Source organism: Gossypium raimondii, chromosome 7 (assembly GCF_025698545.1).
Source record: "Gossypium raimondii isolate GPD5lz chromosome 7, ASM2569854v1, whole genome shotgun sequence".
NCBI lineage: Eukaryota > Viridiplantae > Streptophyta > Magnoliopsida > Malvales > Malvaceae > Gossypium > Gossypium raimondii.
The window spans coordinates 35,634,489-35,650,676 of NC_068571.1; the positions used below are offsets into that span (position 1 = coordinate 35,634,489).

Consider the following 16,188-nt stretch of genomic DNA (forward strand, 5'->3'; position numbering starts at 1 on the left):
TCTCCTAATGCATGTCAAGATCGTTTAACATGGAAATGGATGAGGAAAGATGATTTTTCCACCGTTGAAACTTATAAGAATATGCATGCTCTTTATGACATGTTTTTTACTACGGTTTGGAATATGATTTGGAAAGCAAAGACACCTCAGAGGGTTAGGATTTTCCTTTGGCTTTAGTGCAAAAACATTATTAACAAATGGTGAGCAGGTGAGGAGACACATGACAAGCGATAGAGTTGCCCTAGATATAGTAATGTGTTGGAAACGGGATCTCATGTGATTCGATACTGCCCGTTGCTATGTTAGTGTGGCTATCAGTATTTATAAACTCAAATGTGATTTATAAACTCAAATTCATTAGTATTATGATATATGAAATATATAAGCTTAAATTATAATAAAAATTATAATTGACTCAAATGTAAAGTATCATTATTTTCATGTGTTATTATTACCACGATGCCAATTTATTATTATTTTGATATTAAGAAATATTTAACTTAGACTACATTAATATTGTAAATATTGTAATATATGAAATATAAATTTTAAATAATTAATATAAATTATTTGTAAATTTTAGTTTGAATATATAAATCATTTTTATCTTTTAGGGAGGGATCCACTTATACCGATGTAAAAGTAAAGTAGCTTTACACCCTTCTATAACTTTCTATATGTTTAATATTTTAACAATTCAACTGTTGAATTTATCAATATATTTGTACTTATCATGCATGTAAAATTTTGAATTGATCTAATATATCTATCACTGTAACACCCCTTACTTGACCCGATCACCAGGTCAGAGCAACAAGATGTCAAATTCATTGCCAGAGCAACTACAATCAATAATAAAATAAAATAAACAACATTCAAACATACAAACATGTCATAAACACATTTACAATATGATACACAATCAAATTCGAGCCTTAATCGAGCTTACGAAAGCTCATTTGTTGACCCGAGCATGAACCTAATTGTAAACTTTTTAAAATTTCAGATCAGGTAGTAATACTTTTTGAGCTTCGATGTTTAAAAAAATGGAATTAAAAACAAATGTATCGATACCTGTCACAAAGTATCTACCTTTTCCAAGGTATCGATACCTTACCTTTTTATCAATACTTGTGAAAAAATAGAACGTCGATAATAACAATGTATCGCAAAGAAAAATAGAAAAAAAATAGAACACACAGAATTTTATGTGGAAACCCTTTTGGGAAAAAAACCACGGGCAGATGAGAAGAAAATTTACTACGTTGAATTCGAATAATACAAGAGGAGAGATGAATACGTTTATTTAAAGGTTTAAAAACCTTATTCTAGTCAAAGTTTAATAGAAGTAATGTAGTAAGGTTAAAACACCTTATTTTAATCAAAGTATAAACCTCGGTCTTCGCCCTCGTAGATCCCCTATCTTGCCACTTGTATTTTATTTTAACAAGAATTTGGGTCACACAACTCTAACAATCTCCACCTTGATACGAATTCTCAACAAACTAGTTCTTCATCATGAACTCTCAACGAACAAGATCTCCACCTCTTCCATGAAATCCCTTAAGGGTTTATCTTCAACAATGAACACCAACCAAGTCTAAGCAATGCTCAAACTTGGTTATAGGAAATGTCTTAGTCATCATATTTGCAGGATTATCATGAGTATTAATTTTGCTCACAATAATATCACCAAGAGCAATAATATCACAAACAAAATGATACTGAACATCAATGTGTTTTGTTCTCTCATGAAACATTTATCCTACATAAGAAAGATAGCGATTTGACTGTCACAAAATACTGTACTGATTTGAAAGTCTTCATTGAGTTCACTAAAGAGCCCATTTAACCAAATAGCTTCTTTACAAGCCTTAGTAATCGCCATGTACTCAGCTTTAGTGGTAGACAAAGCGACAGTAGTTTACAAAGTGGCTTTCCAACTGATTGCACAACCCTCAATTGTAAAGACATAACCTGTGAGAGATCTTTTTTTATCAAGGTTTCCAGCAAAATCAGCACCAACATACCCAATGACTCTGTCTCTATTTCTTCCAAACTATAAGCAAACATCAGTAGTACCTCGTAAGTATCTCCAAATCCATTGAGTTTCTTTCCAGTATTCTTTACCGGGATTCACCATGTATCTATTAACTGCACTGACTGCATATGATAACTCTGGACATGAGCAAACCATAACATACATGAGAGATCTCACTGTACTAAAATATGGAACATGTGACATGTAGTTAATCTCATCATCTGATTGTGGAGACAAAGCCGATTAAAGTCTGAAATAGGCTGCTAAAGGAGTACTAACAAGCTTAGCACTCTGCATATTGAACTTGCAAAGAACTTTCTCAATGTACCCTTTCTGACTTATGTACAATTTACTTACTTTTCTATCTCTAAGAGACTCCGTACCAAATATCTTCTTTGCTGCTCCCAAATCCTTCATCTTAATTTCTTCACTAAGCTGGGTTTTGACCTTTCTTATCTTTATCTTTCGCTGCTATCAACATGTCATCAACATAGAGGAGTAGATATACAAAAGAATCATCACTGTTTTTTTTAAAATAAAAACAACTGTCAAAGTTGCTTCTTTTGAAATCATGAGTAGTCATAAAAGAATCAAACCTCTTGTACCACTGCCTTAGTGATTATTTCAAGCCATAAAGGGACTTTTTTAACAAGCAAACATAGTTCTCTTTTTCTGTGACTGTAAAGTACTCTGGTTGTTGTATGTAAATATCCTCCTCAAGTTTTCCATGTAAGAATGTTGTTTTTTACATCTAATTATTCGAGCACCAAATCATACATGACCACAATACCAAGTAAGGCTTGAATCAAACTATACTTCACAATTGGAGAAAACACGTATGTGAAGTCTATACTTGGAATCTGACTGTAACCTTTTGCAACAAGCATTGCTTTATATCTAGGTTCTTCAACTCCTAAAGTCCTTTTTTTCCTTTTGAACACCCATTTACAACGAACAACCTTCTTATCTTTAGGAAGCTTCACAAGATCCCATGTTCTGTTCTTGTAGAGCAATTTACTGCCTTGGAAAAAGTAGATGGCTCTTGATTTGCATCTATATCTTCAGCCACATTTAAAGCATAAGCAACTAGATCAGCCTCGGCATACCTCTTTGAATGTTTAATTTCTCTTCTAGCTTTGTTTTTCACAAAATAATATTGTGGTGAAAAAGTAACTCTATTCTAAATTTTTATACTAACTTGAAGAGTCGACTCTATTGTAGATCTTGGATCAATCTAAAGCTCCATCTGTTCTTGTTATTCTTTATTGGAAGAGTCTTTAATATATAAGTTAGGTAGCATAAAAATAACATATTTTCTAATCATAATTTTTCTATTTTCAAGATACCATAACTTATACCATTTAACAGCAGTCTTATAGCCAATAAAAACACATTTAATGGATCTCGGTCCCAATTTCCCATTATCAACATGAGCATACACATGACACCCAAAAATTTCCAATTCAGAATAATCAGCAGAATTACCAGACCATGCATTTTGTGGAGTCTTTTTCTCAATAGCAACGAATGGAGATTTATTGATAAAAAAACATGCAGTAGAGGTTGTTTCAGCCCAAAACAACTTCGGCAAATTAACATTTGACAACATACATCGAACCTTCTCCATGATCGTTCTGTTCATTCATTCTGCAATGTCGTTCTACTGTAGAGTATGACGAACTATCAAGTGCCTTATAATCCCTTCTGATTTGCACAATTCGTTAAACTCATCAGAACAAAAGCCCAAGCCATTATCTATACGGAGGTGTTTTATCTAATTTATTATCTATTTTTCAACCATAGTTTTCCAAGACTTGAATGTGGAAAACACATCACTTTTCTGCTTCAGGAAGAATGCCCAAACTTTTTTTAGAAAAATCATCAATAAGAGTTAGCATATAATTAGCTCCACCTCTCAAAAGCACTCTTGATGGTCCCCAAATATCAAAATGAATATAATCCAACATTCCCTTTCTATTATAGATTCCCCTGGTGAATCAAACTCTCTTTTGTTTCCCAAAAATGCAGTGCTCACAGAACATCAGTTTGTAAATTCCTTGCCTATCAAGAAGTCCTCTTTTGCTCAATTCTACCATTTCGTTCCCACTCATATGCCCTAGACGCATATGCCAAAGTCTAGTAACATTATCATTTGACATGGAAGAGGAAGCGATGACTGCATCACCAATAACAGTAGAACCCTACAAAACATATAACTTGGCAGTATTTCTCTACCCTTTCATCACAACAAGCAAACCCTTGCAAATCTTTAGAACTCTATTTTTAGCTGAATATTTGTACCATTTTAAACCAAGAGTACTCAACAAAATCAAATTCCTCTTTAACTCTGTTACATGTTTAACGCCACTAAGTTTTCTGATGACTTCATCGAATATCTTGATTTTTAGCATGCCAACACTTGCGATTTTACATGAAGCATTATTTACCATCAAAATAACACCTTCAAACATTGTTTCATAAGTTGTAAATCAATTTCGATTGAGACTCATATGGAAGGTACAACTAGAATCAAGAATCCACTACTCACTTACTTTAGAATTATTGGCAGAAGCAACTAGGAGTTCACCATCGCTGTAGTATTCTACAACATCAGCTTTACCGAATTTTTCTGGTTGTTTTCTCTTTTGATTCGCAGCCTCCCTTTTGATCTTGTTCTGTAACTTATAGCACTCAAATTTAATGTGCCCTTTCTTCTTACAAAAGTTACAGGTTTTACTTCTGTTTAAATATCTCGATATACCCTTAGATTTACTGTGAGGATTTCGATCATTTGTCCTCCCACGATCATCATCAATATTTCGTTATTGTCTTTAAAGAACAGTGAGACTCTCTCATTGAGAGTTGGATTCAACCATAAGATGTTTCATCTTATCATACAAAGTCAAAGAAGCATAGACCTCATCAACTATGAGAGATTCGCGGCTATACAAAATCGTGTCTCTAAGGGTTGAATAAGACGAGGGCAACGAGCAAAATAGAATCAACCCTAAATTTTTTTATCATACCGAACCTCCATGGCCTCTAAATCCGAGACAATTTAAACACAATTAAGTGTTCGTGCACAAATGCATCTTCCTCCAAACGATGAGTATAAAGACGTTGCTTCTTATGTAACTTACTAGTCAAGGTTTTTAACAAGCATAGCTGCTACAATTTTTCCCATCATGTAGTGGCATTCTTTTCCTTCATCACATCCTGCAGAATTTCGTTAGACAAATGCAGATGTAATTGCATCAAAATTTTTTAATCTTTATGCTTCTTTTCTTCCCCCATCAACATCGGAGGTATCTTATCTATCTATAGTAGGGCATCCTCCAAATCCATCTGCGCAAGAACTGCCTGCATCTTTATTTACCACAACGCAAATCTGGTGTTACAATCCAATAGTAAAATTTTATACTTTAGTGACGCCATTATCGTGATCGAGATAGCCAACCCAGAAAGCTCTGATACAAATTTGTAAAAAAATAGAATGTCGATAATGGAAATGTATCGCAAAGAAAAAAGAAAATAAAAATAGAACACACAGAATTTATGTGGAAACCTTTCGGAAAAAAACCACGGACATAAGAGAAGAAAATTCCCTATGTCGAATTCGAATAATACAAGAGGAGAGCCAAATACGTCTATTTATAGGTTTAAAAACCTTATTCTAATTAAAGTCTAATATAAGTAATGCAGTAAGGTTAAAACACCTTATTCTAATCAAAGTTTAAACCTCGGCCGTTGCCCTCATAAATCCCCCTATCTTGCCACTTGTTTTTTATTTTAACAAGAATTTGAGTCACACAACTCTAACAATACCATTTTAAGGTTCGATGTTTAATAAATTTAAGAAAAATTACTAAAGTATTGATACCCTTTCTAAGGCATCGATACTTAGAGCAAAAGTTTCAAAATCCACATTTTGGTACCTATTTCAAGCCAACCAAAACAATTGTACATTTGGTGCTTATTTACCAAATTTGTACCTGTACAAAACCCTCCAAACATATACCAAAAAATTCATTTAACCATTTGATTAACAACAATCCAATAAGCCACAATTTGGATGCAATTCAATATACTAATCCATGTTTTATAGCCATTCAAATTCATCATTTTACCATACCATTTGTAATAGCCAATTTTCAATTGTACCAAAAATAGTGGTTTCGAAACCTCATTTTTCGATCTATAGACTTTCATTAGTTAAAAGGTTCAATTAGTGGTTGTTTAGGGATTTATGTGGAAAATTACCCATTTTTAATTATTAAGGATGGTTGGCGCTTAGTTTTAAATATTTTTATGCTAAAATTTTAGTTAAAATAAATGTTAAGGTTAATTAAACATAAAATAAGAAAAGAAAAACATCACCATCTTCCTCATTTATTTATTCCCCACCAAAAAACCACCACTGAAGAAGAAAGAGAAAGCTTCAAGCATTCTTAATCATTCGACCCTTGCATATAAGTTGATTTTAAGCCCGTTTATCGTAAATTTTATGTTCTTGAGGTCGTTGTAGCTTAATCTAGCTAACATGGGTACTAAATTGTAAAAATTTCAAAGATTTTAAAAGTTAAAATTGTTGTTTTTGAAGCTTTTTGGATGTTAAATGGTAGATTTTGAAGCTTTGTTATGAAATATGACTAATTTGCAAAGTGATAATAGTTAATTTTGAGTTTAGAGACTAAAATAGAAAAATACTGAAATTTCGTAAATATAAGCATTTGAGAGATGTTTAAGTATAAGAGTGAAATCAGATTGAAAATTGGGGTTTAAATGTGTAAGTTATAGTTGTTTCAATTTTAAGGACTAACTTGAATAAACTACAAAATTTTAGGAAATTGTAAAAAATGGAATTAAGTATTCATATGCATAGTATAATGGGTTTTAAGGTATTTGGAATTGAAATTTTGAAATGAATTATTATATAGATCAAGAATTAAAACAACCAAAAATAAACACGGAAAATGAAAACTTGCAAAATAGTCATTGGCGTTGTATTTGTTGTTGTTTTTGGTTAGGTAAGTTCAGTATAATACTTATTCTAATTTATACTTTTCATTATAGTATGATATGTATATAACTTGTAGTTGCATTGTAATGGAATAATGATTTTGAGTATTGGAAGGACTAATGTAACAGCCCAATTTTCAGTAGTGTCAGAATAGTGATTTGAGATCACTAAAATCGATGAAAAAGTTAGAAAATTTTATTAATTAATAATTATAAGTTAAGTGTGATTTTAGAAATATTTTTGAATTAGTGAATTTTGTGATTTAAAAGAAATTATTAGGTAAATTGGGTCGAAAACGAGGTATCGAGACCTTGATATTATAAACTGAGCCGTAAATATTTTTATAAATATTTACGGAGTGTCATTAGGTAGTATTAAAGTTTCGTTAAGAAATTTTAACGCTTTGATAGTTAATTATGAAAAGGACTAAATTGCAATAGGGATAAAAGTTTAATTATAGATTAAAGAAAAGTTAAAAGGACCAAATAGGCAATTATACCTTTTTCTAAAGTTGAGGCGGTTTAACCTTAAAAATCTAAGATATTTTTAATTTAAAATATATATATTATATCATACATGCGTAAGTAATAATTATGTTTTTATATTATATTATTATTAATATATTATATTATATTATATTTATATAACAACAAAAGAAAGAATAGAAAGGAGAAAGAACAGAATAGAAACAGAGAAAGAAACAGAGAGCAAAACGGGCAGAGAAGGAAGAAAGGAAAGAAAGAAAGAAAGAAAAAGAAAAAGGGAAATTTCAGGTTTTAAGGTTCCAAGCTCAATTGGTAAGTTAAATTAAGTCCTTCTCTTATAATTTTTGAGTTTTTGGTATCCTAGAACAAAGTATTATTGGATTTATGTTGGAATTCGGGTAGTTATTATATTTTCAGACTTGAGTTATGTTGAATTAATTGATGAACTAGAGGTTAAAATGATTGAATTTTAAGTTAGAAGTTAGTAAAAGATTGATTTGTAAAATAAAATATAAATTTTGAATTGATAGGGATTAAATTGAAAGAATCTCGAAATTAGGGATTTATGGGGAAATTGAAGAATTAAAATGAGTTTATAGTGAGAATTAAGAGAGAATGTAGAGTTAGATTGGGAAAAATAAAATTAGTATTGATAAGGGATTAAATTAGAATTTGGGTAAAGTTTAAGTATAAATGGAAATATTTTAATAAAATTGTGTATTAATGATTTTTAATTGTTTAATTACGTAGCTAATGTCGTGTACGAGTCATTGTCCGAGAAAGGAAAGGAGAAGGTGGACAAGGATTGACTCGGGAGAAATTTCGGTTAGTATTACCATAATTCGAATTTAATTATTAATTGTTAAAATTCAAATTAATATACATGATAAGAAAAATTGAGGTGAGTATCATGATTGAATCGAATGAAATATATATATATATATATACGTATTGATATTAAATTTATTAATAGTAATTGTTGAATTTTGAATAATATGTTTAGTAAATAAAAATAAGATGAATATTGATATTGAATTGTACATGAATTTGATTGGAAAAATGAATTAAAAATATATATATACGAATGGAATAAAAGTGAATTAAATTGTGAATAAGTGTGATATATGTGAATTGCGGAATAAGTAGTAAATTGTAATGACGAAGAAATGATAAATCATTTTTGAAATAATTCTATAAAGTATTTAAATAAATGAGATTCAGATTTAATGCCCAAGTAGATGGAATTTAGAACTACCGGGATATTAGTGGCATGCCATTAAGGAACTTTAGCGCGCTCTCTGATATTAGCACGTTGGTGCTCTCTGATATTAGCACGTTGGTGCTCTCTGATATTAGCACATTGGTGCTCTTTGATATTAGCACGTTGGTGCTCTCTGATATTAGCACGTTGGTGCTCTCTGTATTTGTTCCGTATATCCGGGGTGTTCTGTAAAATCTACTTTGGGCTAAGATTATAAGCTGTGGACAAAAGTGAATCATTAACATGTTAAGGTATGTTTTATAAAGTTTATATGTACCGTTTTAGGCATAATGTGCCGTATTGGTGTGTTTTGGTTGGATCCGTGTATCCGCCAAGATCCGAGACAAGTTAATAGGGGTAAATGAATAATTTTGATAATATAATTTTTTTTATTGAATGATCTTGAATATGAATTGAAATAGGTATTGTTAAGAAATGAGAAGTGAAAATAAAATAATTTGAAAGAGTGAAATAATATGTGAATTTAACTGAATACAAGTTATTGAAATTTAGTTATGGATTTAATGAATAAATGGAGTGTTAAAAGATTTAAAGTATAAATTGAATATAAATAGAAAGGATAATGAATGAGTTGATGAAATGAATGAGTTTGTATGGATTGGAATGAGTTATTAGAATAAGATGTTGAAAAATCCAATAAAATTTAGATAGTGAAACAATGTATGAATACAATTAAATATAAGATTGAAATATTGCTTATTGTTATTAATGATCAAGTTGAGTTAAAGTATGAAATAATTAATGAATAATTGTAGACATAAATTAAATGTATATAATTTATCAATTAATGTTATTAATTTGAATTATGGTAATACCACTGAGTATTTTCATACTCAGCGTACGGTTATTTCCGTGCGCAGGTTAGGTCAAAGTCGGATTGTTGAATCAGCATCCAAAGCCGATTCTGAACTAATTGTGGTGGTGAACATTTCTTTTAGTTATGGCATGTATAGGAATTTAGTCATTTTGTATATTTGTAAATATGATTTTACTATAGAATGATGTGTAAGTATTTAATGATGAATGGTTGTTTAAATGGTCAAGGATGAAGTTAATTATTGTTATAAAAGTCTAAGTGATAAATTAGGTATGAAAATCAAGAAAGGGTAAATTTTGCAAAGAAACAGAATTCAGACAGCAACAGTGACGTAACTTTGAAAAATCACCTAGGATAGTATAAAATGAATTAGAGGGTGAATGATATATGAAATGAAATATTATTGAGTCTATTTTATATAAAAATAACGGTTTAGCAAAAAGAAATTTATATTTTAAGATATGTGAATTTTAGTGAGAAAGGGTCAGATCTGTTTTTGGAGTCCCCTGTTCCGAGTTTAGAAAATCACTAAAAATGGTATAAAAATATTTATGAGTTGTAGTTTATATGTATAGAATCCTTATTGAGTCTATTTTCTGTAGAAACAAGTGGTAATAGCATATGAAAATCCTATAATGAGAAAATTTATTTTTAATACCAAGGGGTCAGGACAGTCGAGTGAAGAAACAGGGGAGACTTTAACTAATAAACTGTACTAATTGGCCAAACCAAAAATTCTGAAAATTTTATGGTAGGAAGATATATGAGTCTAGTTTTAGGTAAAATTTACGGAATTAAATTTTGAGTCCCGTAGCTCGAGTTATAATCAATTTAGTATCTGCTACGCGATTAGGTAGATTACTGTAAATAGTGAAATTAGTTTTCAAAACGAATTTTTATGCCCCGAATTAGTAAGATAAGCTAAGTAATGCCTCGTGCTCGATTCCGGCAACGATCTCGGGTAAGGGGTGTTACAACTAAACAGTAAAGTAAGATATAGTTGATGACTGTGATTGAATATGGGAATGTATATAGTTGAATTATATATATATGGTGATGGTCAGAGGGTTGAAATAACATGAATATGAATTGAGGCCCATACGAACTTAGTGAACGACTATGATACAAATGACATGTCATTAGGGTGTATAAGGTATTGGGTGCTGGTCTTGGATGTTTTATCAATGGCTAAGGTCTAGCATGTGTTGCAGATTCTTCATAGCTCGTGTGAGCAACATCGAGTAAAGTTATCATCCCAACCCACAGCTCGTGTGAGCATACCCATTTTTATAGCTCGTTTAAGCACTTATATTCATAACTCGTGTGAGCAACTCTATCCTGAGTATCTGTGGTTATTTCGCTATAGTTCTTCAGGTGAAAATAGATTTTATGGTATGGAAATGGAAGAATGATCTAATTATGATATGAACGTTGTTACATGAAACAAGTATGCTTAATACGTTTATGATACAATGGCATGGATTATGTTCTATGCTTAATTTGTGAAGGTGAACCAACCTTGATGAACGTTGAAATTGCTTAGGTTGTTAAGGAATACTATGTCTTGTATTTACATAGATATATTCAATTCTTGAATTATGTTAATGTCGGGCAACTTGTGTAAAATTTTATGTATGAACTTACTAAGTATTAAGTATGCTTACTTTTGTTCCGTCTTTTTTCTTGTAGATTGTCAGAAATTATGCAATCGGTTGGATCCCGTCGGAGCTCACACTATCCTCTTAATGACTTGGTAGACTTTTGATCGTTCTAGCTCGGTTATAAGTGGCATGTAAATAGGTGTAGTTGGATAGATGTTTATAGGAGATTTGAGGCTTTTATTTTGGTCTCCTTGATGTGTATTTTGAGGTCAGTCGAACTTTGTAAATATATGTGTTATGTGGTGCTTTGAATATGCTTAAATGGTTAAGTGATGACTCTTTAATATGGAAATGGTATGGTTGTTGAATATGATTTAATGTGATAGCATGAATGAGGTTTAAATTGGTTAGATTGAAATGGAAGTTTGAATTGTGGATGTTTAGTATTTTGGTTAGTATTTGAAAGGTTTGAATGTTATATTTTGAGATGTTGAATTGGTGTATTCATAGTGCTAAATTTTGGTACCAAATTATGTGCAATAGGTTCAAAAGCTTTTGTTGTGAAATAATGTCATTGAGGCATATTAGTTAGTTGTTTAAGTTAATGGTTTAGGTGCGCTTTGGCATGTTTTGAAAAGGTGTAGTATTGGCAAGTAGCATTGGTACAAGTTTTGGAATGGTTGAAATAAGTATCTTGCATCTAAAGGCACATTTTGCTGCACATGGCCTAACATACGGTCGTATGTCTCCACACGGGCTGGTGACATGGCCTTGTGACTACTAAGGTAATTATTTTATGATTTACATGGTTCCCGAATGTCACACAGGCTGGCTACACACCCGTGTGAGTTTTTGTAGAGTAGTCTTAGTTTGCATACGATCTCTACTTGTTACATGGCTGTGTGATTTTTGTTGAGTTTTTGCATTTTGGTACACACGATCTCAGTGAGTTACAGGCCTGCCACACGGCAGTGCGACTCATTCTCCAAATGACCATAGTTTTTCACACGACCTAGGTACACGGCTGTGTCACCCCTGTTTGCAGATTTTCCATATTTTTTGCTAGGTTTTCAAATAAGTACTTATTTTTTCTCGGGTTGATTTAAGAACTTTCGGAAGCTCGTTTGAGACTTGGTCTTGACTGTGAATGATTTGAAACATGAATGACGAAATTTTTGCTATTTCTTTTAAGTTTAAAGCTGATTATGAATGTGTTCATTATGTTAATTGCTGTAGCATCTTGTAGCTCGGGTCTGATGACTGAATCGGGTGAGGGACATTACACCATTCCATGCTCAATATATCATTTGAGTTCCATAGAAAAATTTCACAACATGTTACCAAAGCAAACATAGTTTCACATGTGCATTAGTTTTTTCAAGATAAAACATTAGATAAGATTCAAACTAAATTAACATTTTAAGCTAACACATATAAACACCTATGTACATGCCATATAATCGGACTTTAGAGCATTTTAAAGACTATCTAATTAACAATGAGATAGTGTGAGCTTCTCAACGATCCGCTTGACACATTCTACAAGTCAACAATCTACAGGGAAAGGGAAAGAAAAGGGGTAAGCATATTGAATGCTTAATAAGTCATAGACATTAAACAACAACTTACCTCGATTTACAATCTAATACAATAAACTACTAGCTTGACAAGTTTGCCTAAACAAGACAACCATATATCAATAAGGTGAGTTCAACATATATCGTATCATATAGTAATTTAAACATATAACATTCCAATTCACTTATAATAAACATTTCAGTATCATTCATATAATCAATCAACTTTTAATCTATTCAATGTCAATTTCATGTCAATTTCCAAAGCGAATTGCTTAATTTGTCATGTCCTCATATCAGTCCTTTAGACTTGTATATCCGATTTACATAATCTTTCGTATACTAACAAAATTCATATTTTTTAACTCTTCTTTTAAGAATTATTTCACAATATCAATTCAATTGATATACCATTATCAACTTTACATTTTATACCCATATTAACATGACTCAAACTCAAACGGATATACAGTCTAACCAATACACCTATTTGGCACCCAGTGCCTCATAGAAACGTTTGAAATAAATAAATTGCGCCCATCGCTCATCAGTTTAACTAAAACAATAATTGTGCCCAACACTCGTCGGGACGTTCGGAAGAAAAATGCGTCCAGCAACTTATTGACATATAGCCGAAATAACTCGTACTCAAACTATTCTGTGGCATGTTAATTATATCCGACTCTACCTGAACAATTAATAGGGTACCCAATAATCTAATTTCATTTTAATTTTGATTCTATTGATTTCAATATCATCAATTCATTAATCAATATATCATTTCATACAGGGCATATCATGATTCATCTCGATTCCAAGCCAATTTCACCAAGTTATACTATTTTCAATTTAGTTCTCTATCTTGATAATTAATCAAATTCATACCAATATGATTCAATCAGTCATAATAAACTATAAATTCATTAAATATCTCAAATTTCAATTCATCATTGTAACACCCCCTACCTATATTCGTTGCTGGAATAGGGTACGAGGCATTACCGGAGTTTTTTGAATTAATTTTTTTCATTATTACGAGTTAAATACTATTCTTTTATTGAAACATATTATGACGCCCTTTAGATGAGACTCCGAAGCCCAAAACATACATCGATATCAAACCAAATCAACTAATCCAATTCAACATATTTTCAAGATAGATTTACGCATATCCATAAGATAACCTCATCACATACCAAAACCAGGATTTGATAGCCATACCAATGACTAACTTTACATTCATTTCACATTAACATTTACTTTATCAACTTATACACGCCATTGATTCCAAAATAAAGTTTCTTGATATACCAAAATGTTGAAGTTGATAGTGTGATGTGTCTCCGACCGAATCCAACCTCCGAACTCTTCATACTACGAATCAGGGAAAAAGGAAATAGGGTAAGCACGTTGTGCTTAGTAAGCTCATGTAACAAGAATTATACTTACCTAATATTTTCAATACAATACAATAAATTTTCATACATCCATTCAATTTACCATTTACCTATCACACACAAACTCAATCAAAACATTAATCAAATAGCATCATATGAGTTCAATACAAAGATTAATGATTGATGAGCTCATCAATTCCATGTTTTCTATTACCCTTATTATTTCCCATATTTATCCCGTTGAATTTCTCAAAATTTCAATGGATTTTTAGAGGTGCACTTTTAGCGTATTATTCCGGGTCCGTCAATTTATATTCATGTGCGCACATTTCCATTTCAGAGAGCACACTCCCGCGAACCTTATCCTTACTACGAGATTACCAGTCCAGGCTAAATCCCCTGTAATATAAACTTATAGAGTATTGTTGGGATTACCAGTCCAGGCTAAATCCCCTGCAACGACAATTTACTTTAATGAGCTTGGATTTGAATTACCAGTCCAGGCTAAATTCAGACCCTAATTCGGATTACCCGTCCGGGCTAAATCCATTAGACACTTAAGCTATTTAATCATCCTAGCCACTTTTACACCTTTTCCAATTTAGTCTTTTTCATTTAATTGACTACCCAAACATTAAAATTTTCTAACGAAATTTTAATACCACATTACTAACATTTCATAAATATTTATAAAAATATTTTCAACTTAGTTTTACGAGATCGAGGTCTCAATACATTGTTTTTACCCAATTTCTTCAATAATTTCTTTTTCTAACTAACTACTAAATCGGTAAAATTTTTCTATCGGTATTTTCATACGATTTTCCTATCATATCAATATCCATGCAAAATATTAAAATAAATTTCTCTTTAAATCGATTGTGGTTACAAAACCACTGTTCCAATAACCTTGAATTTAGGCCATTACAACTATACTTAATTTATCATTTCTTTGTGATTTAATCCATATATCACCTTTTGTACCAAATTACAACAATTCAAATTACTATCAAACATAAAAAATTCATAATTTAAATATATAACAATTTAAATACAATCATGCCATATGAACTTACCTAACAAAACAGTAAACGAACATTCTTTAATGACTAATCAACAATTTTGCCTTTTTCCCCGATTATCTTCAAATTGCTTCAATTCTCAATCTAATCGAATTATTAAAATATTAAATGTATAAAAAAGTTAAGGAAGGGTGTAAAACCACTTTACTTTTACATCGGCGTAAGTGATCCCTCCCCTATATTTTATAGTTGTTAGGCCCAAAAATATCAAGAGGGGGATGAATTGGTATTTTAAAAAATCTTTGCAAACTTTTCTAAATGATAAGGAAAGGGAAGAAAAGCTTGGACAAATCGATTTGTAATGGTTCGACCCCAATTGCCTACCTCTACTACCTTGGTATACATCAACAAAGGATTTCCCAATTCACTATACTTAATTATTACCTTTTAAGGAAAATGTATAACTTTTACAACCCCTATCTTTTTCACAAGGCTAAGATAAAACATTTCCCTAGTTTTTATAAGTTAACTAGAACCCTTCCTAGTTTTTGTGACTTAGCTAAAATCCTTTACAAATTACTCAAGGTTTTATACCCCAAAAACCTTAAGTAGCCTTTTCTATGTAGAAGAAAAGATGTAAACAATAAAAGTCTCTCAAAGGTATGTGCTTACAAGTGTTTAACTCTTTCAATAAATTGAAATGAGAATGATAAAAAAGATCTAACAATGAGTACTTAAAAGATATGTACAAAAGAAAATGAAGAATAAATAATTTGATGCTTTTCTGTTAATTTTTATGTTTGGATGTTCTTCTCTTCTGTCTTCAAGTGTTTTTGACTTGGATATATACCCTCTAATTGATTTTTGGACGTTTGGAGCCATTGGAGGGAGTTTTTAGCCGTTGAGAGCATTTATTTTGAGCATTTAATGAAACCTTGCAATAGTG

The 16,188-nt window shown here is 31.3% G+C and overlaps 1 long non-coding RNA gene across 1 annotated transcript; it reads left to right on the top strand.

Moving 5' to 3' along the window:
* Positions 1 to 7,716: 7,716 nt before the first annotated feature.
* Positions 7,717 to 11,634, top strand: LOC128042399 (uncharacterized). Its single transcript, XR_008197737.1, has 3 exons — positions 7,717 to 7,858; positions 8,297 to 8,371; positions 11,335 to 11,634. It is a non-coding gene; the product is annotated as an uncharacterized LOC128042399 (long non-coding RNA).
* Positions 11,635 to 16,188: the final 4,554 nt, after the last annotated feature.